We start from the raw sequence: 22,043 nt of genomic DNA, 5'->3' as shown, positions 1-22,043 counted from the left end.
TGTGCATGCGGCGGGCGGCCCGCACGGTTGCATGATGCACGGCGAACGTCGGCGCCGAAAGGACCAAGGACCCGAACGCCCCCAATCAATTTCCTTTGATTTCTTCCCAATCGTTGCTCCTGGTCGCGAGCTGCTGACGCCTTCGCTGCTCCCGGCCAACGCCTCCCACCTACCCCTGACAGTCACGTGTCATGCCTCCGCTGCTCCCGACCGCCGCCTCTCATGCCTTGGTCGACGTCCGTCTCTACTGCTCCCGCTCGGTAGGTGGTTCGCGCCGACGAGATTGAACGGGAGCGCCCATCGGCATTGCCTATCGTTCACCACGATACCCGTGGCGTGGTCATCTTCCCCGACCTTAATGGCATGGTCATCTTACACGACACCTTTCAGCGCCGATTCAAGCCGGCCTCGGGTCCGTCACCTACACCTCCTGAACTTTAGAGCTTGCGGGGGAAGAGAGGTGAGGGGCCGACAACGAGGAAATCTGGCGGGTGCTAGAATAATCTGTTTTGCGGGAGAAGGAGAAACTTGTAGACTAACCTTGTTTTGGTGGTTCGTTCGGCACAACATGTGTGAGTTTCAATCTCAGCCGCAAATTCCAGATAGAACAGTACACTTAGCCCGAAGGCATACACACCATCATCACCAACTCACATTTTTATAAAAGTAGAGAATTACATCACTATTTTTCCTAAATAGGTGAACGCTTTTAAAATTACATGAAAACTTTAGAATAAAATATGAACACTTTTTAATCCAGTGCATATTTCCTAAAATGAGTCAACACATTTTAAATTTCTTGAACATTTTTTGAATGCAGGTTTATTTATTAAAAGCTTACATGGGTTTTAATGCATATTTTCAAGAAATTTTATAAATATTTTTATAAAATATACAGACACTATAAAAAGTACAAAAACATTTAAAAAGATCTCACATTTTATATTCATTAGAAAAATGTGTGGTCCTTTTTAAATGTAAGAACATTTTTTTAATAACACGAACACATCTTAACTAGACGTGCCTTTTTTTTAAATCGACAAACATTTTTGTACTTCCACACACATTTTTCAAATACATGATTATTAACTCAAAAAATAAGTGAATGATATCAAGATGTACTTTTTAAATTTTTACTACTCCCTCCATTCCTAAATCTAAGTCTTTTATAGTGGAATCTTTAAAAAGAATTATATTTAGGAACAGTAAGAGTAAAATAAATAAATCTTTACTTTCATTATCAAACACATTATAATATTTTTGTAAATAATTAGGAAAAAGAATAAACAACTCTAAATGCATAATTTTTATCTGGAGCTCAAATACTTCCGCTATGAGTAATAAAACCCAGAAAATAGTTTATAATTTTTTTGAACTAACTTTGCTTAATTTTTCTACCCGCATGCAATTTTTAATGATGGAATGGCATTTGCACCGTCACGCGAATGTAAATAAAAATGATTAAGTATTTATTTATTTCACAAGGCATCTTGAATGTTTTGTCGACACAAAACTTTGGACGTATGTGAAACACACGGCAATGTGTGCCACGCAAAAATTTCAAAAAAATGAAAATTACCTCCTACAATTTCTTAATCTATTGTTCACACCTAGGACCAAATATTGCATGTCCTACCTTTTTTAATGGCCGCAGTATTGTAACCATTTAGCACCGGACATGGCCTGCCGGCGCTATTGCTCTATGGGGTAGATTGCTATTGAATCGCGAAAATTCTATTTCCCGCTTTGTGCGAAGCAGTATCGAGGCTTCGCACAGAGCAGGCGGGGGATTGGCCGGCCCAGGTAGCGAGGGTACTGTGCCTGCTTTTGACAACCTTCTAGAGGTTTCAACCGGGTTTTTTCGGTTTTAAAAAACTTCTAGAAGGTTCCCTCAACCAGTTTTTTTTTTCATTTTCCTGTTTCTATTTTTGTTTTTTTTTCTGTTTCTGTTTCAAAATTGTTACGGATTTTGCAAAAATGTTCTGAAATGTGAAAAAATAAATCAGAATTTGACAAAATGTTCTCGATTTTTGAAAATATATTCTAGAATATAAAAAATGTTTCATAATTTGAAAAAATGTTCCGTAATTTGTAAAATATTCCGGAATTTGAGAAATGTTCTGGTATTTGAAAAAATATTTCGGAATTTCAAAAGATGTTCAGGAATTTGCAAATATGTTCAAGAATTTGAAATAATGTCCTAAAATTTGAAATATGTTCTGGAATTTTAAAACATGTTTTGAAATTTAAAAAATGTTCTATAATTTCAAAATATGTTCCGGAATTTAAAATATTTTCCGGAATTTGAAAAATGTTCGGAATTTAAACAAATGTTCCGAAATTTGAAAAACTATTCCAGAAAAAAACTTTACGTATTTCAAAAATAGTTCATGTTTTTAAAAAATACTTTAAAAATTCAACGTTTGTACATTTTGATAAAAAAAATGAAAACGGACAGAAAAACGACCCAATAAAGGGAAAAAGCAGAAAAGGAAAGAAAACAACAGTCATGGTGCATCTACTGGGCCGGCCCAGTCAGGGGTCGCCCTGTGTGAAGCCCCGTCTAGTTGCTGCAGTGAGCGGCAATTAGAAGCTCCCATTGAATCGCACTAGAACCTAGATAGCGATGTCACCGTAAAAACGGTTCCGGTTTTGGGAAACTTCTAAGGCCTTGTTTGAATTACCGTTTTGCCTCGAACTCCTCTATAAAGAAAAAAAACAGATTTCTTTCTATTGATTTTGTTTCTGGCTGGAAATCTCCTAATCGCCGGTAAAACACACCTGTAAAATTAATACGTTTGTATTTAATTACACCGCAACCAAGTGTAGCCTAAAAAGTTTCTTAACCGTTTTCTATGTTCCTCCTTTCCTGGAATTTTTAATTTTAATTTCAGTTTTTCCTTTTCTTAGTTTTCTTAATTATGTTCTTCTTTTTTATTTCTTCTCAAAAACAAATGTTTGGGATTATAAAAAAATCTTCAAAATTACAAAAATCTTCTCGTTTTTCAAAACATGTTACGAAATTTTAAATAACGTATTTCTATAAGTAAAAAGTATTCATAAATTAAAAATATGTGTTCCTGTTTTCAAAATTGCTTCTTTAAAATTTTAAAAATGTTTTCACACATTTTTTAACTCACATTTTTAAAATTTAAAAACAGTTTTGGCAATTTCAAAAAAAATCCTTGTTACCTACAATTATTCAAAAATTTAAAAAGGTTCAAATTTTCAAAATATTTTCGGGAGTTCATAAAATGTTCACGTTTCACAAATTATTCACATCGTTTTTTAAAACTCAATTTCTAGTTATGTTCACAATTCAAAAATTTATTCCATTTACGAAAGACGTTCTGAATTTAAAATTTATTCTTGATTGAAATATATTCGCTCCATAAATAGTATAAATAGTAAAACCAGCCAAAAAAATGTTGTACGGTAATGGGACAGCCCAATACAAAGTGGACCTGCCACAAGAAATCCTTATTTCGGCTTACTACGGGGAAACTCGAGAGCAATTAGTTAGACAGCACTTCTTCGAAGCTCCCAATGATCATTCCCATCCGCCGCCACTTGGCGCGTTCTCTACCAACACAAGGTGTCGCTTTTTGAGTGTTTCTTTCGAATTTTTTATTTATTTTTCCGCACACGTTTTCAGGTTTTTAGAATTTTTTTTTGGTGTTTTCGTTTTTCATCTGTCTTTCTTAGCTTTTCAACAAAAAGAAAATTCAAAATGAAATTGCGTGAAAAAAACATGTTTTTTGTTGTTCTTTTCCATGAGATGCATGATTTTGCTTTCGTGACTCGAAAACGGGGAAAATATGTTTTCTATTTTTTTGTGAGAGGCGGCGTTTTGCTTTTTCAAGTGGCACATTTTTGCTTTCCCGAGAGTCATGGTTGTGCCTCTCGAAAATGAAAAAAATTGTTTTCTATTTTTTCATAAGATGCACGATTTTGCTTTCGTCAGAGGCACGGTTTTGCTTACATGTTTTTTTTGCAAGACATACAACCGTGCCTCTCGTAACGAAAAAACACATTTTCCGCTATTTTTATAACACTAGAGGCTCGGTTTTTCTGTCCACTATTTTTTATTTGTTTTTTTGAATAAAAACAATTGTCAAAACTTAATAACATGTGATCTAGTTTTGAAGATCTCGATGTGAGGAACCCAACAGTAAAAAGTTTCGACATTTGAACGCACGGTTTAAGAAATAAAACGTTTTAAAAATACATATCTACGAAAATAGAAAAAAATCTTAGGTTGCGACAAGTAGCACAATACAGTAAGCCACTTGTCGCAATTTGGAAAGGTGTGAGTGATCTTTAAAAGAAGTACTCCTTAATTAAGGATTTTAGGAAAATATTCGGTGATTTGCACGGAGCATCATGAGGCATAGTATCAAGCATAGCATCATGGACAGCAGAAGTAGCATCATCAAGCACACGCGACATATCAAGATTTCTAGCAGGAGGCGAAGTCGCAAACTTACTCAGAACTGAAGGTGAATCAAGTGCAGAGCTAGATGGCAGTTCTTTACCTCTCCTCGTAGTGGAAGGTAGGACTTTAGTTCTTGGATCTTCCGGATTCCTCATAGTGATCAGCAGACGTCAATCCCAAGTGACTCAGAGAATATAACTGTGCTTCCCCGGCAACGGCGCGAGAAAAAGCCTTGATGTATGGGATTGCAGCAGTTTTCGAGGGTAGAGTATTCAACCCAAATTTATTGATTCGCTCACAAGGGGAAGCTAAAGGATATTCTCAAGTATTAGCAGCTGAGTTGTCAATTCAACCACACCTAAAAGATTAGTGTCTGCAAGCAAAGTATCAGTAGCAAGGTAGTATGATAGCAACGGCACCAGAAAAAGCTTTGACAATCCCCGGCAACACCTGAAAGAACCGGACCAACGCATTAACACTTGGTGAATACATGAACTCCTCATACTATGGTCATCTCCGGGAGTGGTTCCAGCTATTGTCACTTCGGGGTTGCCGGGTCATAACACATAGTAGGTGACTACAACTTGCAAGATAGGATCAAGAACACACATATATTGGCGACAACATAATAGGTCCAGATCTGAAATCATGGCACTCGGGCCCTAGTGACAAGCATTAAGCATGGCAAAGTAGTAGCAACATCAATCTCAGAACATAGTGGATACTAGGGATCAATCCCCGTCAAAACTAACTCGATTACATGATAGATCTCATCCAACCCATCACCGTCCAGCAAGCCTACGATGAGATTACTCACGAACGGTGAAGAGCATCATGAAATTGGCGATGAAGGAAGGTTGATGATGACGATGGCGACGATCTCCCCTCTCCGGAGCCTAGAACGGACTCCAGATCTGCCCTCCAGATGAAGAACAGGAGGTGGCGGCTCCTCCGTATCGTAAAACGCGATGAACTCTTCTCCTTGATTTTTTTCCGGACGAAACGGACTAAATAGAGCTGGATTTGGAGGCAGTGGAGCATTGTGGGCCCCACAAGCCTGCCAGGCGCGGCCGGGGGGGCGCGTGGTGGGCTTGTGGGCTCACAGCTCCACTTCGTCCGCTGATTCTTGCGCCAGTATTTTTCATATATTCCACAAAAATTCTCCGTAAATTTTCAGGTCATTCCGAGAACTTTTATTTCTGCGCAAAAACAACACCATGGCAATTCTGTTGAAAACAGCGTTAGTCCGGGTTAGTTCCATTCAAGTCATGCAAATTAGAGTCCAAAACAAGGGCAAAAGAGTTCGGAAAAGTCGATACGACGGAGACATATCAACTCCCCCAAGCTTAAAGCCTTGCTTGTCCTCAAGCAATTCAGTTGACAAACTGAAAGAGACAAAAGAAAAACTTTTACGAACTCTGTTTGATCTTGTTGTTGCAACTATGTCTAACTCATAACCAGAATTATAGCAAGATCACAAGTTAACCACATAAGCAAATGATATCTAGGTCTCACGGTAAACTCATATCAATGGCATAATCAACTAGCGAGCAAATATTAATAAGTCTCAAACATCAACACTTCAATCAAAACAATCATGAAGCAGTACGAACAGATGGTATCACGCTAGCTCTTTCTGAGACCGCAAAACATAAATGCACAGCACCTTCAAATACCTAGGGCTGACTAAACATTGTAATTCAAGGCAAAGAAGATCCAGTCACAATCATACTCGATCACAGTTAAAAGCAAAGCATAAAAATGACAGAGGTGCTCTATAATTGGTGCTTTTACAAGAGGAGGATGACTCAACAGGAACATAAATAGACAGGCCCTTCGCATAGGGAAGCATTGATTTGCAGAGGTGCCACAGCTCAAGCTTTTGAAAACAGAGATAATAATTTTGGGCGGCATGCTTTCATTGTCAACGCAATGACCAAGAGTTCTCATCATCTTCCACGCTACACATGCTATAGGCGGTTCCCAAACAGAAAAGTAAAGTTTTGACTCCCCCACCACCAATCAATCACACTCCACGACTAGCCGAATACTCGGGTGCCGTCCATACCAATATCAATCCAGGGGGAGTTTTGTTTGCAATTATCTTTTCGATTTGAGCATGGAACTGGGAATTCCAATTACCGACCCACTTCTCGTGAATGATAGTGAATAAACACATATCGAGGATAACACGCCTAGCATGGAAGATATTGATAACCCCCTGTCACCACATGAGCAGTTCGGGCATGCAAAAGAGATGATTTCTTGAAGGTTTAGAGAGTGGCACATGCAAATTTACTTGGAATGGCAGGTAGATACCGCATATAGGTAGGTATGGTGGACTCATATGGAACAACTTTGAGTTTATGGAAGTGGATGCACAAGCAGTATTCCCGCTTAGTACAAGTGAAGGCTAGCAAAACACTGGGAAGCGACCAACTAGAGAGCGACAACATTCATCAAAATGCATTGAGATTAACTAACATTGAGTGCAAGCATGAGTAGGACATAAATCACCATGAACATGAATATCATAGAGGCTATGTTGATTTTGTTTCAACTACATGCATGAACATGCACCAAGTCAAGCCACTTGAATCATTCAAAGGAGGATACCATCCTATCATACTACATCATAGTCATCTCAACATTCATGTGGGCATCCAAGACAAACCATTATAAGCTCCTAGCTAAGTAAGTATGGCATCAGCAACTATGATCTCTAAGTTGTCATTGCAAACTTGTTTCTCTCACAACAAAGCTGAACTAGGAACGATGAGCTAGTCATATTTACAAAAACAAAATAGATCGAGTTCATACCATCTTTTCCAGGCTCAGTCATTTCATCATATATCGTCATTATTGCCTTTCACTTGCACAACCGAATGATGTGAACAATAATAAGAGTGCTCGTGCATTGGACTACGTTGGAATATGCAAGCAAACACAAAGGACAAGACAAAGTAATATGGCTCTTTAACAGACAAACAGATATGCATGTGAGAGCCACTAAACATTGTAACCATGGTCTTCTACCTTGACCCAAAGAAAAAGAAAACTATTTACACGGGAAAGCTCCCAACAAGTAAAAGAAGAACAAGAAAATCTTTTTGGGTTTTCTCAAACTAGAGAAACACACGAAAAGAAAACGAGAAAAAGAAATAAACTAGCATGGATGATACAGTGGCAAAGTGTGAACACCGACAAACAAAGTGAAAGCATAAGCAAGAATATAAAGTCGGTGAGAAACAGGTACTCCCCCAAGCTCAGGCTTTTGGCCTAAGTTGGTATACTCCCAAGGAGGGAAATAACCAGCTCTGGGGGTACTCCGGAGTGGACTGAGGATGCCACTGCTGTGTAAGCTCCTGTGGCTCCCACTGATAAACTAGCGTCTGGTACTCGACTGGTGGCTCGGGCACAAGCACCTGTGGTTGGGCTAAGCCCCAATATGTGTAGATGTCCGAGGGCATAATAATGTACCTGCCTTTATGAAGATTGAACAAAGAAGGAGCAGGCAAAGTAATAGTCTCACGAGTACCCTCACTAAATACCAGGTTATAAATCATCCTTCTATTTATATCTCTATCAAGAAAGTCATGGCGAACCATGCTATCGTAATCTAGATATCTCTCAGGAAGAAGAATCTCTTCTTTCTCGTCCAGTCTAATGGGTATCTCAAAATTTCTAGCAAGACGAGTAGCATAGATACCTCCATAGACAACGACTTTAGAACGGTTCGTGTTCAACCATTGAGGTGCTATAGCGCCCAAGCTATAAGTTTTATCATTATAAAGGGCTTCGCGCAAGACCGCAAGATCTGGGGAACTAAGGGACCCAGCTTTCCCACGGCCAATCAAACATTTTCCCACAAAAAGTGAGAAGTACCGAAGCACGGGAAAATGTATGCTAGCAGCTCTAGCGCAAGACACTCCTCTCTCCTCTCCTACAGCAATAGTATCGATGAAAGCTTCCAAGTCCCGTGGATGAGGTTCATGAATATCCCCAATGTAAGGTAATTTGCAGACATTGCAAAAATCCTAGAGTGACATGCGCTGGGGGATATCATAAAGTTTGAACTCAACCATAGGAGGATTCTTCCTCGGATATAAGTTAAAGATTTGTACGAAGATATTAGTGAGGAGGAGGTATTGCGGACACTTATCTTCAACGAAGGCCGTAAGGCCTGCGTTCTCAACCAAGTAGTAAAAGTCCTCATAAAGTCCGGCAGCGTGTAAGAACACATCGCTTGGCCACTCGCACGCTCGAACTTCTGCAACTCGAGGGACCGGATACTTGGGCTTCTTCTCACTTCCATCATCCTTGGGGTCACGGCTTGAAGAGCCTCTTAAGAACCTCCTCATCTTTTCCCTTTTTTATCTCTGAAAATTTCTAAAATTTTTAGTGACTCTAAGGAAAAGTGAACAAGGCTCAACCAAACTTGTAGCAACTACTCCAACGAGTGCCTAGAAGCCATATTATGCATCAAAACTACTTGGGACCAGCTAAAATTAGCATGCAAAGCTCAAGAACATGGTCATCAAGGCAGCAAAATACGCGAAATATAAGGCACTAGAGCAAAAACTAATTGGACCAATGGAGGAGTCACTTACCAAGGAGTAATTTCCCTAAAACAGTTCGGAGAATGGTGCTTTGAGCAAGGAGATCGAAAATCCCAGCAAGAAGAGCAAGAACACGGGTTTGAGCTGCGAAACGATTTTTTCTGGAGGTAGGAGAAGCAGATGGGAGCTAGAATGAGTGGAGGGGGTGCACTTGGGCCCCACAAGCCTGGTAGGCGCGGCCAGGGGGTGCCCGCGCCTCCAGGGCTTGTGGCCCACTGGTGCAGCCCCCAGACTAGCTCTTCGTCTCAGTATTTTTCAAAAATTCCAGAAAAAATCATACTTGATTTTCAGGACATTCGGAGAATTTTTATTTTCGGGGTACGTTTCTACGGGACGCTAAAACAGTAAACAGGGAAAACTAAACTAAATCTATCATTTTTCTTCTAAACAACCGAAGGTGAAAGCTTGGAACATAGGTTTGTGACTCCTCGATTCATCCATCTCATGGTCATCGAAAGAAATCCGTCAATGAGGTTGATCAAGTCTCCTTGACAAACTTTTTCGAATCGCAAAAGAAAACGGAGAATTTTCGAATAGTCACTAGGTCACCTAAATGGGGATATGCATATCCCCGACAATCAAATCATAGTTTATCTTGACAGGAAGTATAGGGCATTCAAAGCTCCCAATAAGAATCGATGAAGTTTTTTCGATAGCATTGATGCAATGTACTCGATATTGTTTCTTCGGAAAGTGCACCGTATGCTCATTACCATTGACATGGAAAGTGACATTACCTTTGTTTCAATCTATAACAGCCCCTGCAGTGTTTAAAAAGGGTCTTTCGAGGATGACCGCCATGGCATCGTCCTCGGGAATATCCAGAATAACAAAGTCTGTTAAGATAGTGACGTTTGCAACCACAATATGCACATCCTCGCAAATGCCGATAGGGAAAGCAGTTGATTTGTCGGCCATTTGGAGAGAGATTTTAGTGGGTGTCAACTTATCCAGTTCAAGTCTACGATAAAGAGAGAGAGGCATAACACTAACACCGGCTCCAAGGTCGCATAAAGCAGTTGTAACGTAGTTACCTTTAATGGAGCAAGGTATAGTGGGCACTCCGGGATCACCTAGTTTCTTAGGAGTTCCACCCTTGAAGGTGTAATTAGCGAGCATGGTGGAAATCTCAACCTCAGGTATCCTCCTCTTGTTAGTCACAATATCTTTCATGTACTTAGCATAGAGAGACATTTTGAGCATATCTGTCAAACGCATTTGCAGAAAGACAGGTCTAATCATTTCAACAAAATGCTCAAAATCCTCATCATCCTTTTTTTTGGATGGTTTAGGAGGAAAGGGCATGGGTTTCTGAACCCATGGTTCCCTTTCTTTACCTTGCTTTCTAGCAGTGAAGTCATTCTTATCGTATCTCCTAGCCTTAGGCTGAGGGTTATCAAGATCAACAGGTTCAATCTCCACATCCTTATCAGTGCTAGGTTGAGCATCAACATGAACATCACTATTGATATTATCATTAGGCTCATGTTCATCACCAGATTGTATTTCGGCATCAGAGGCAGAGACATCGTTTGGACTCTCAGGTGTATCAGCAACAGGGTTGCCAGCGTGCAAATCCCTATCATCTTTCTTCTTCTTTCTAGGATGACTAGGTGCATCAGTGCTAACTCCTTGAGAATCTTGTTCAATTCTCTTAGGATGACCCTCAGGATACAAAGGTTCCTGGGTCATTCTACCGCCTCTAGTGACGACTCTGACAGAATTGTCATTCAACTCATTGAGCAAGTCATTCTGATCCCTAAGTACTTGTTCTACTGTAACGACCAAACCTCGAAGGATTTGAGTCTCTGTGCTTTACTGTGCTAGTCCCTGGATCGACTCGCTAGCACACACAGTATAGATGAAAACCAGATATAGCAAGTGCATCATTTACTACAACGTACGATCCAGAATTTATAAAATATAACAATCTGCATAGCACTTAGCTAGCTTTATTCTATCAAACAACGAAAAAGTAGCAGAAAAAATAACGATGAGTCCCATCATAGCCCACTGGCGATGTTGAGTGAAGACTCGCGATCCTAACAGTACCTTACTCCTCGTCTGAATATCCTGCAACATGATACGCTGCAGCCATATAGGTCAATACTTTGAATGTATTGGCAAGTTACACAGGAAAAGTAATATAACAGACCTACATGTATATGCATAGTATAACAAAAGAAAGGCTGATGGTTATTTTGCAGAAAGCTGATTTTATCCTCATAGCTACCTAATAGTCAAGTTTTAATTTGTTTGCTACAATAACTCACATATGGTTGAATTGGCATCTCCAACTCCAACCTATTACCATCGTTAAGTTTCCCACCAAGTTTTATTAGGTGTGTCATCTGTCAAGATCATCCAACAACTGTAATGGCCTAGCTGCTCAAAATTATCCATAACCGGGGACACGGCTAATCATGATTAGTTTATACACTCTGCAGAGGTTAGTACATTGTACCCACTGGACCCAACCCGAAGATTGAGACGAAGTCTTTCAGAAGTAGTCACCTAGTCCCACAGGAGGCCCATCCCACCTATCATAGCTACATCAGCTGGCACATCCGGGTAAGGTTTCCACGACTGATCAACTAAGCCAGAGCCCATAATAGCCAGTGGTCGCACAAGGAAGCTACTAGTCACTAAGTCTGTTTGATCTTTTTGAACCTGGGCGGCATCCACTTACATTCAGAGGGTTGATACCATGATGTTCTTGAAACCACCCAGCAATACCATATCCGCCAGAGGTGAATTAAATCCTTAATTACTACTCAAATTTATTTTGTAGTAATCGTCACATAATCTCAATGAATACAGGAACCAATCCCCGTCTACATAGCATAGCAAAACTATAAATACCACGATCTTTCAATGACGAGGGGATATAGTTCAATAGCATAGCAATAATAATAATATTCCTATACATGCATAATTTTCATAGGGTGATATAATACTACATGCATAGAAAATAATAGGTAAAGGATGATCAACATGTAACTTGCCTTGATTCTGGTTCAGAAAGTCACACTCCTGACAATAGTTTGCGTCGCACTCCGCACAATCTACACGTTGCAAACAATCACACCAATCAATCACCACAATCACATAACACCAAATAAAAACAACGGCAATAAAACAACTTGTTTAAAACCAAAACATAAATAGCATGGCAGTAGGTATAAAATCATCTACATGCTGATACGATCATGACGCAAAAAGAATCAACTAAATCGGATGAACGGTTTGCAAAATATGGCCTCCGGTAGGTTTAAATCAAATCTGATTTAACTAAAAATTTAATTTTCGCAAATCTGAAAACTATTAATGTCGTCATATTCTACTCATCAATACGAGATCACGGGAAAAAGAATTTCCTGATTCGGAGTTACGAGTAAAAAGATAAACGCGTTTCAAAATTTTATCGAGAATCTGACCACCCTAAAAACAGATTAAAACAGACTTAATTTCGTCCTGTAGCTGTTCATCAGGATTTGTTGAATCGGACCGAGCGCACGTGCTAACCACGAACCACAGGTAAAAACGGGTTGCTCTTGACGTGGCTCTTCCGATGCTTCTTCTCCGGTGGCTGTCGGACGAACTCCGACGAACGGCGGCTCCGACGAACGGGCGAACTCCGGGACGACGCAAACACCGACGATGAGGTGCTGCTGCAGGGTCTCGACGATGGTCAGGCGAACGGCGGGTGGCAAATCGAATCAGGCAGCAGGAAAAAAAGAATTGGGACAGGGCTTCGGTCGTGGGACTTATTCCCTCGCGAGGAACAAGAGTTCTACTCGGTTCCCAGCAGAAAACGAGGCGAGGCTGTCGGGCCATGGGGATCCGGCTCGGGACACGAGTCCCTGGAGCGATCCTCTGGCCACCTGGAGCTGGGGCCGGCTCGGTCCCTGGCGCACGTGGCCGATGGGATCGGCCTCGCTCGGGATGGATCACGAGGCGCGGGGCGCTGTGGTCAACGCTGGCCACCTGGACTTCGGTCCTCGAGCCTGGCTCGGGGCTGCGCTAGCGCTGGGGCTGGGGCACGAGGCCTCCCCGGCTGGGCTGGCCAGCTGGCTTGGCCTGGCTGGTGCACATTTTTTTTTCAAAAAACCAAAACAGCACAAAAAGTAAAATAAAGATATATTTTCTAGCTAAACTAAATACCAGAAAACGTATAGTAAAATACTTAGAAAAACAGAAAAGATATATACTAATATATATGTATATACTAAAATATACTAAATATATATATACATATATACATATAATATATCTATAGGAACCCTAGTTCCACCTAATGCATTATTTTGAAAATAGATTTTATGCAATAGGCCACACAACGAGCATTGAAAACTCAACTAAAAATAATTTAGAGTTTATAACATTTGCAAAACCAAATCGGATAACCCCAAATAATATTCTAAACATTATGCACTTTTTATTTGACAGGGGAGAAGTCATGTTATCTCCACTCCAATAAATTTCCCGCAGTTGCATAATGAATAGAATTTTCAGAAAAACAAATAATCCATCGGAAAATATGAGATGCATATGAATGATCTATTAACATCCTAATTTAAGAAAATTGGGATGTTACATCTACTTGAGTGGTAACCATAGAGGCATGTTTACTCAAGATCTTAAGATCATTGACGTTTTTGTCCACACAAGCACTTAAATTACTAAGCATACGAGCATTTTGTTCCAATTGTCTGCTAACATAATAATTGAAACTTTGTTGTTTGGCAACTAAGTTATCAAACTCATCTAGGCATAAGCTAGCAGGTTTATCAAAAGGAATATCACTCTCATCAAACCTACGCAGAGAATTTACTTCTACTACCTGTATCGGGTTATCAAGACCATGGATCTCTTCGATAGGTGGTAGATTTTTGACATCTTCAGATTTAATGCCTTTCTCTTTCATAGATTTCTTAGATTCTTGCATATCTTCAGGACTGAGGAATAGAATACCTCTTTTCTTAGGAGTTTGCTTAGGAGGTGGTTCGAGAATAGTCCAAGCATTCTCATTGCACAAGATATTATTCAATAGGATCTCAGCTTGTTCTACAGTTTGTTCCCTAAAAACACAACCGGCACAACTATCTAGGTGGTCTCTAGAAGCATCGATAAGTCCATTATAGAAGATATCAAGTATTTCATTCTTCTCAAGAGGGTGAACAGGCAGAGCATTCAGTAGCTGGACGAGCCTCCCCAAGCTTGTGGGAGACTCTCTTGTTCAGCTTGAGCAAAGTTGTATATTTCCTGCAAGGCAGCTTGCTTCTTATGCGAAGGGAAATATTTTTCAGAGAAGTAGTAGACCATATCCTGGGGGCTACGCACACAACCAGGAGCAAGAGAAGTGAATCAAGTCTTAGCATCATCCTTTAGCGAGAAAGGAAACAGCTTGAGGATATAGTAGTGGCGGATCTTTTCCTCACTAGTGAATAGGGTGACTATATCGTGCAGTTTGGTAAGATGGGCTACAACCGTTTCAGACTCATAACCATGAAAAGAATCAGATTCGACCGGAGTGATTAACTCAGGGTCGACAGAGAATTCATAATCCTTATCGGTCACAAAGATAGGCGAAGTAGCAAACTTCGGGTCGTATTTCATCCTAGCGTTCAGAGATTTTTCTTTCCACTTGAGCAGTAATTTCTCAACACCATAGCTATCCTTACAAGCAAGAAAGTCCTCAGCTATCTCTCCCTCCATAACATAACACTCAGGCATATCAAGCAATTCATGTCTAGGAGAGCTAGTTCTAGCAGGAAAAATAGGAGGTTCTACTTCAATAGTATCAGCAGTTTCAGAAGTATCATCACATCGAGCAGCAACTCTAGCAATTTGTGCATCAAGGAATGCACCTAGTGGCAAAGCAGTATCAAGCATAGAATCATGAGGCAAAGCAGTATCAAGCATAACATCATCATAAGCATCATGGGCAACAGAAGTAGCATCATCAAGCACAGGCAACATATCAAGATTTCTAGCAGGAGGTGGTGTCGCAAACTTACTCATAACTGAAGGTGAATCAAGTGCAGAGCTAGATGGCAGTTCCTTACCTGTCCTCGTAGTGGAGGGCAAGACTTTAGTTCTTGGATCTTTCGGATTCCTCATAGTGACCAGCAGACGTAAATCCCAAGTGACTCAGAGAATATAGTTGTGCTTCCCCGGCAACGGCGCGGAAAAAGGTCTTGATAACCCACAAGTATAGGGGATCACAATAGTTTTCGAGGGTAGAGTATTCAACCCAAATTTATTGATTCGACTCAAGGGAAGCCAAAGAATATTCTCAAGTATTAGCAGTTGACTTGTCAATTCAACCACACTTGAAAGATTTAGTGTCTGCAGCAAAGTATCAGTAGCAAAGTAGTATGATAGCAGCAGTAGCAACAGTAACCAGTGACAACAGTAGCAGCAAAGTAACAGCAGTAGCAACAGAGTAATAGTAGCAGCAGTGACAGTAGTAGCAGCAAAGTAATGTAGCAAGGACCAGTAGGAAAAACTCGTAGGCATTGGATCGGTGATGGATCATTATGCCGGATGCTATTCATCATGCAACAGTTATAACACACAGAGATATGTAACTAGCTCCAGTTCATCAATGTAATGTAGGCATGTATTCCGTATGTAGTCATACGTGCTTAGGGAAAAGAACTTGCATGACATCTATTGTCCATCCCTCCCGTGGCAGCGGGGTCCTAATGGAAACTACGGGATATTAAGGTTCTCCTTTTAATAAAGAACCGGACAAACGCATTAACAGTTGGTGAATACATGAACTCCTCACACTATGGTCATCCCCGGGAGTGGTTTCGGCTATTGTCACTCCGGGGTTGCCGGGTCATAACACATAGTAGGTGACTACAACTTGCAAGATAGGATCAAGAACACACATATATTGGTGACAACATAATAGGTTCAGATCTGAAATCATGGCACTCGGGCCCTAGTGATAAGCATTAAGCATGGCAAAGTAGTAGCAACATCAATCTCAGAACATAGTGGATACTAGGGATCAATCCCCGTCAAAACTAACTCAATTACACTGATATATCTCATCCAACCCATCACCGTCCAGCAAACCTACGATGAGATTACTCACGAACGGTGAAGAGCATCATGGAATTGGCGATGAAGGAAGGTTGATGATGACGATGGCGATGATCTCCCCTCTCCGGAGCCCAGAACGGACTCCAGATCTGCCCTCCAGATGAAGAAGAGGAGGTGGCGGCGCCTCCGTATCGTAAAATGCGATGAACTCTTCTCCTTGATTTTTTTCCGGACGAAACAGACTAAATAGAGTTGGATTTGGAGGCGGTGGAGCATTGTGGGCCCCACAAGCCTGCCAGGCGCGGCCAGGGGGGCCGCGCCTAGTGGGCTTGTGGGCTCACACCTCCACTTCTTCCGCTGATTCTTGCGCTAGTATTTTTCATTAATTCCATAAAAATTCTCCGTAAATTTTCAGGTCATTCCGAGAACTTTTATTTCTGCGCAAAAACAACACCATGGCAATTCTGCTAAAAACCGCGTTAGTCCGGGTTAGTTCCATTCAAATCATGTAAATTAGAGTCCAAAACAAGGGCAAAAGAGTTCGGAAAAGTAGATACGAGGAGATGTATCAGGGCCAATGGGCCAGCAGGGAGCCCACAAGCCCCCTAGGCGCGGCCAGGGGATGGCCGCGCCTAGCAGGCTTGTGGCCACCTGCTCGCGCCCTTGTGGCACTTCTTCGGCCCGGTATTTTTTTAAAATCCCAAAAAAATCCACGTTGATTTTCACGGCTTTTGGAGTTGCGCAGAATAGGCATCTCAAACTTGCTCCCTTTTTAGGCCAGAATTCCAGCTATCGGCATTCTCCCTCTTCATGTAAACCTTGTAAAATAAGAGAGAAAAGGCATAGGTATTGTACCGTGAAGTGAAATAACAGCCCAAAAAGCGATAAATATCAAAAAGAAAGCATGATGCAAAATGGACGTATCAACTCCCCCAAGCTTAGACCTCGCTTGTCCTCAAGCGAAAGCCTAGATCAATAAACATGCCCACGTGTTTAGGGAGAGAGGTGTCGACAAAACAAGATACGAACATGCAGGCATCATGATCAGAACAACAATACCAACATATAATCTCTCATGCTAAAGTGATAATTCCTTCACAAAGTAAAGCATGGATCAAGAACCTTACCGAGAATTAACAACCGATAGCCTGTAGTCATTGAAGCAATTCAATTTATCACAACATCAGAAAGAGTGAAATAAGAGCTTGTAAAGCAAATCTACATACTCAATCATCCTTTCATTCTCTACAATTGCTACAACTCACGTGGTACTCATGAGATCAAAGTTTTAGCTGGACACAGAGAAAGATAGGGGCTTATAGTTTTGCCTCCCAACTGCTTACCTCAAGGGTAATGTCAACAATAATAATTCATGAATACTTACTTCCAAGTTGACATATGAATATATATCTTTCCCAAGCATATGACGTTAGCCAAGATAAAGGCGAAACAAGGAATTGGTGAAGATCACCATGACTCTTTCAAGGGCAAAAAGTAAAGGTACAAGATAGGCCCTTCGCAGAGGGAAGCAGAGGTTGTCATGCGCTTTTGAGGTTTGGATGCGTGTCCTCTTAGTGCGGAGGAACGTCACTTTATATTGCCTCCTGTGATAAAGAACTTTATTATGCAGTCTATCGCTTTTATGTCTTCCTCATCACAGGTTCGTACAAAGCTTATTTTCCACACACTAATAGATCATACATATTAGGGAGCAATTTTTATTGCTTGCACCGATGACAACTTACTTGAGGGATCTTATTCAATCCATAGGTAGGTATGGTGGACTCTCATGGCAAAACTGGGTTGAAGGTTTGTGGATGCACAAGTAGTATCTCTACTCAGTGCAGGAGCTTTGGCTAATATGAGGTGGAATCAATCGTCACATGCTAAGGGATCTCTAGTCATATAACATTGTTCGGAACCAAGCAAACACAATTCATTATGTTGTCTTCCTTGTCCAACATCTACTTCTAAGCATGCAATAGTTTAGTGAGTGTTCACAATCAAAGATGGTGTCAAAGATGATATATTTATATGTGAATCTCTCCTTCTTTATCACTTCCTATTAATTGCAACAATGACCAAGGTCTACGTTTGTCTACCCTCAACAAGTTTCAATCATCATTCTTTTTATATGTGAAGCTATCACTTCCCATAAGATCATTACATGATCTTTCATGCTTTTGTTCTTTCTCAATCTTTTGATCATGGCAAGAGGCAAAGCCGTCAACTAAGACACTATTTATTATATGGCTCACGAGCTTGAATACATCGGGGGTGACACAAAGCAAAACTCAAGACTAAAACAGTAAGACTTTTATTCTACTAGAGAAAGAGAAAACTGAAAAGGAACAAACTAAAACAAAGGTAAAGGCAAAAGATGTGATGGTGATATGATACCGGGGCAATGATACGCCTCCGTCGTATCTACTTTTCCGAACTCTTTTGCCCTTGTTTTGGACTCTAATTTGCATGATTTGAATGGAACTAACCCGGACTAACGTTGTTTTCAGCAGAATTGCCATGGGTGTTGTTTTTGTGCAGAAATAAAAGTTCTCGGAATGTCCTGAAAATTTACGGAGAATTTTTTCTGGAATAAAAGAAAAATACCTGCGCAAAGATCCACCGGAGGGGGTGTGCTAGTGGGCCACAAGCCCCTGGGCCGCGGCCACCCCCCTAGGCCGCGCCGTGAGGGCTTGTGGGGCCCACGTGGCACCACCGCCCCCAAACTCAGCTCTATTTATTCCGTCTCGCCCGGAAAAAAATCAGAGAGGAGGATTCATCGCGTTTTACGATACGGAGGCGCCGCCACCTCCTATTCTTCATTTGCAGGGCAGATCTGGAGTCCGTTCTGGGCTCCGGAGAGGGGAAATCGTCGCCATCGCCATCATCAACCTTCCTCCATCGACAATTCCATGATGCTCTTCACCGTTCGTGAGTAATCTCATCATAGGCTTGCTGGACGGTGATGAGTTGGATGAGATCTATCATGTAATCGAGTTAGTTTTGACGGGGATTGATCCCTAGTATCCACTATGTTCTAGATTGATGTTGCTACTACTTGGCTATGCTTAATGCTTGTCATTAGGGCCCGAGTGCCATGATTTCAGATCTGAACCTATTATGTTGTCGCCAATATATGTGTGTTTTAGATCCTATCTTGCAAGTTGTAGTTACCTACTATGTGTTATGACCCGGCAACCCCGGAGTGACAATAGCCGGAACCACTCCCGGAGATGACCATAGTATCAGGAGTTCATGTATTCACCACGTGTTAATGTGTTGGTTCGGTTCTTTATTAAAAGGAGAACCTTAATATCCCGTAGTTTCCATTAGGACCCCGCTTCCATGGGAGGGATGGACAATAGATGTCATGCAAGTTCTTTTCCCTAAGCACGTATGACTACATATGGAATACATGCCTACATTAGTTTGACGAACTGGAGCTAGTTACTTATCTCTCCGTGTTATAGTTGTTACATGATGAATCACATCCGGCACACTCATCCATCACCGATCCACTGCCTACGAGTATTTTACTACTGGTCCTTGCTATGTTACTTGTCGAGGCTTGTCCCTTGCTACAAAAGGGATTGGGCCACTTTGCTACTACTGTTGCTACTGTTGTTACTCTGCTGCTACTGCTGACCCTTGCTACTTTGTTGTTACTTGTTGCAAGACTTTTTCGACACCGTTGCCGGGGAAGAATAGTTCCCCATCCACGTGCAACTTACTGGCGCCATTGATACAATAGTTAGGAATAGTCTGCCGTCAACAGATCTGTTTCTGACACCGTTGCTATCATACTACTTTGCTACTGATACTTTGCTTGAAGACACTAATCTTTCAGGTGTGGTTGAATCTGACAAACTCAGCTGCTAATACTTGAGAATATTCTTTCCCTTCCCCTTGTGGCGAATCAATAAATTTGGGTTGAATACTCTACCCTCGAAAACTGTTGCGATCCCCTACACTTGTGGGTTATCAAGACTATTTTGTGGCGCCGTTGCCGGGGTAGCACAATTATATTCTCTGAGTCACTTGGTATTGACGTCTGCTGATCACTATGAGGAATCCGAAAGATACAATAACTAAAATCTTGCCTTCCACTACGAGGAGAGGTAAGGAATTGCCATCTAGCTCTGCACTTGATTCACCTTCAGTTTTGAGTAAGTTTGCGACATCGCCTCCTGCTAGAAATCTTGATATGTCGCCTGTGCTTGATGATGCTACTTCTGCTGCCCATGATGCTATGCTTGATACTATGCTTGATGATGCTATGCTTGATACTGCTTTGCCACTAGGTGCATTCCTTGATGCACAAATTGCTAGAATTGCTGCTAGACGTGATGATACTTCTGAAACTGTTGATACTATTGAAGTAGAACCTGCTACTATGCCTGAATTGCCTGTTATGCCTGAGCGCTGTGTTATGGAGGGAGAGATAGCTGAGGACTTTCTTGCGTGTAAGGATAGCTATGATGTTGAGAAATTACTTCGCAAGTTGAAAGAAAAATATCTGAACGCTAGGATGAAATACGACCCGAAGTTTGCTACTTCCCCTATCTTTGTGACCGATAAGGATTATGAATTCTTTGTCGACCCTGAGTTAATCACTCTGGTCGAATCAGGTCCTTTTCACGGTTATGAGTCTGAAACGGTTGTAGCCCATCTTACCAAACTGCACGATATAGCCACCCTATTCACTAGTGAGGAAAAGATCCGCCACTACTATATCCTCAAGCTGTTTCCTTTCTTGCTAAAGGATGATGATAAGACTTGGTTCACTTCTCTTGCTCCTGGATGTGTGCGTAGTCCCCAGGATATGGTCTACTACTTCTCTGAAAAATATTTCCCTGCGCATAAGAAGCAAGTGGCCTTGCAGGAAATATACAACTTTGCTCTCAAGATGAGGAAGAGAGTCTCCCACAAGCTTGGGGGAGGCTCATCGAGCTACAGAATGCTTTGCCTGATCACCCTCTTGAGAAGAATGAAATACTTGATATCTTCTATAATGGACTTACCAATGCTTTCAAAGACGACCTAGCTAGTTGTGCCAGTTGTGTTTTTAGGGAACGAACTGTAGAACAAGTTGAGATTCTACTGAATAACATCTTGTGCAATGAGAATGCTTGGACTATTCCCGAACCACCTCCTAAGACAACTCCGAAGAAAAGAGGTATTCTATTCCTCAGTCTTGAAGATATGCAAGAAGCCAAGAAATCTATGCGAGAGAAAGGCATTAAATCTGAAGATGTCAAAAATCTACCACCTATCGAAGAGATCCATGGTCTTGATAACCCGATACACGTAGTAGAAGTAAATTCTCTGCGTAGGTTTGATGAGAGTGATATTCCTTTTGATAAACCTGCTAGCCTATGCATGGATGAATTTGATAACTTTGTAGCCAAACAACAGAGTTTCAATGATTATGTTAGCAGACAATTGGAACAGAATGCTCGTATGCTTAGTCATTTAAGTGCTTGTGTGGACAGAAATGTCAATGATCTTAAGATTCTGAGTAAACATGCCTCTATGGTTACTACTCAAGTAGAACAAGTACTTCAAGCTCAGAATGACTTTCTCAATGAGTTGAATGACAATTCCGTCAGAGTCGTTACTAGAGGTGGTAGAATGACCCAGGAACCTTTGTATCCTGAGGGTCATCCGAAGAGAATTGAACAAGATTCTCAAGGAGTTATCACTGATGCACCTAGTCATCCTAGAAATAAGAATAAAGATGATAGGGATTTACACGCTAGCAACCCTGTTGCTGCTACCCCTGAGAGTCCAAACGATGCCTTTGTTTCTGATGCTGAGACACAATCTGGTGATGAACATGAGCCTAATGATAATATCAATAGTGATGTTCATGTTGATGCTCAACCTAGCAATGATAAGGATGTGGAGATTGAACCTATTGATCTTGA

The sequence above is a fragment of the Hordeum vulgare genome, chromosome 1H (genome assembly GCF_904849725.1).
Source record: "Hordeum vulgare subsp. vulgare chromosome 1H, MorexV3_pseudomolecules_assembly, whole genome shotgun sequence".
Lineage (NCBI taxonomy): Eukaryota > Viridiplantae > Streptophyta > Magnoliopsida > Poales > Poaceae > Hordeum > Hordeum vulgare.
This window is presented reverse-complemented; position numbering follows the sequence as displayed.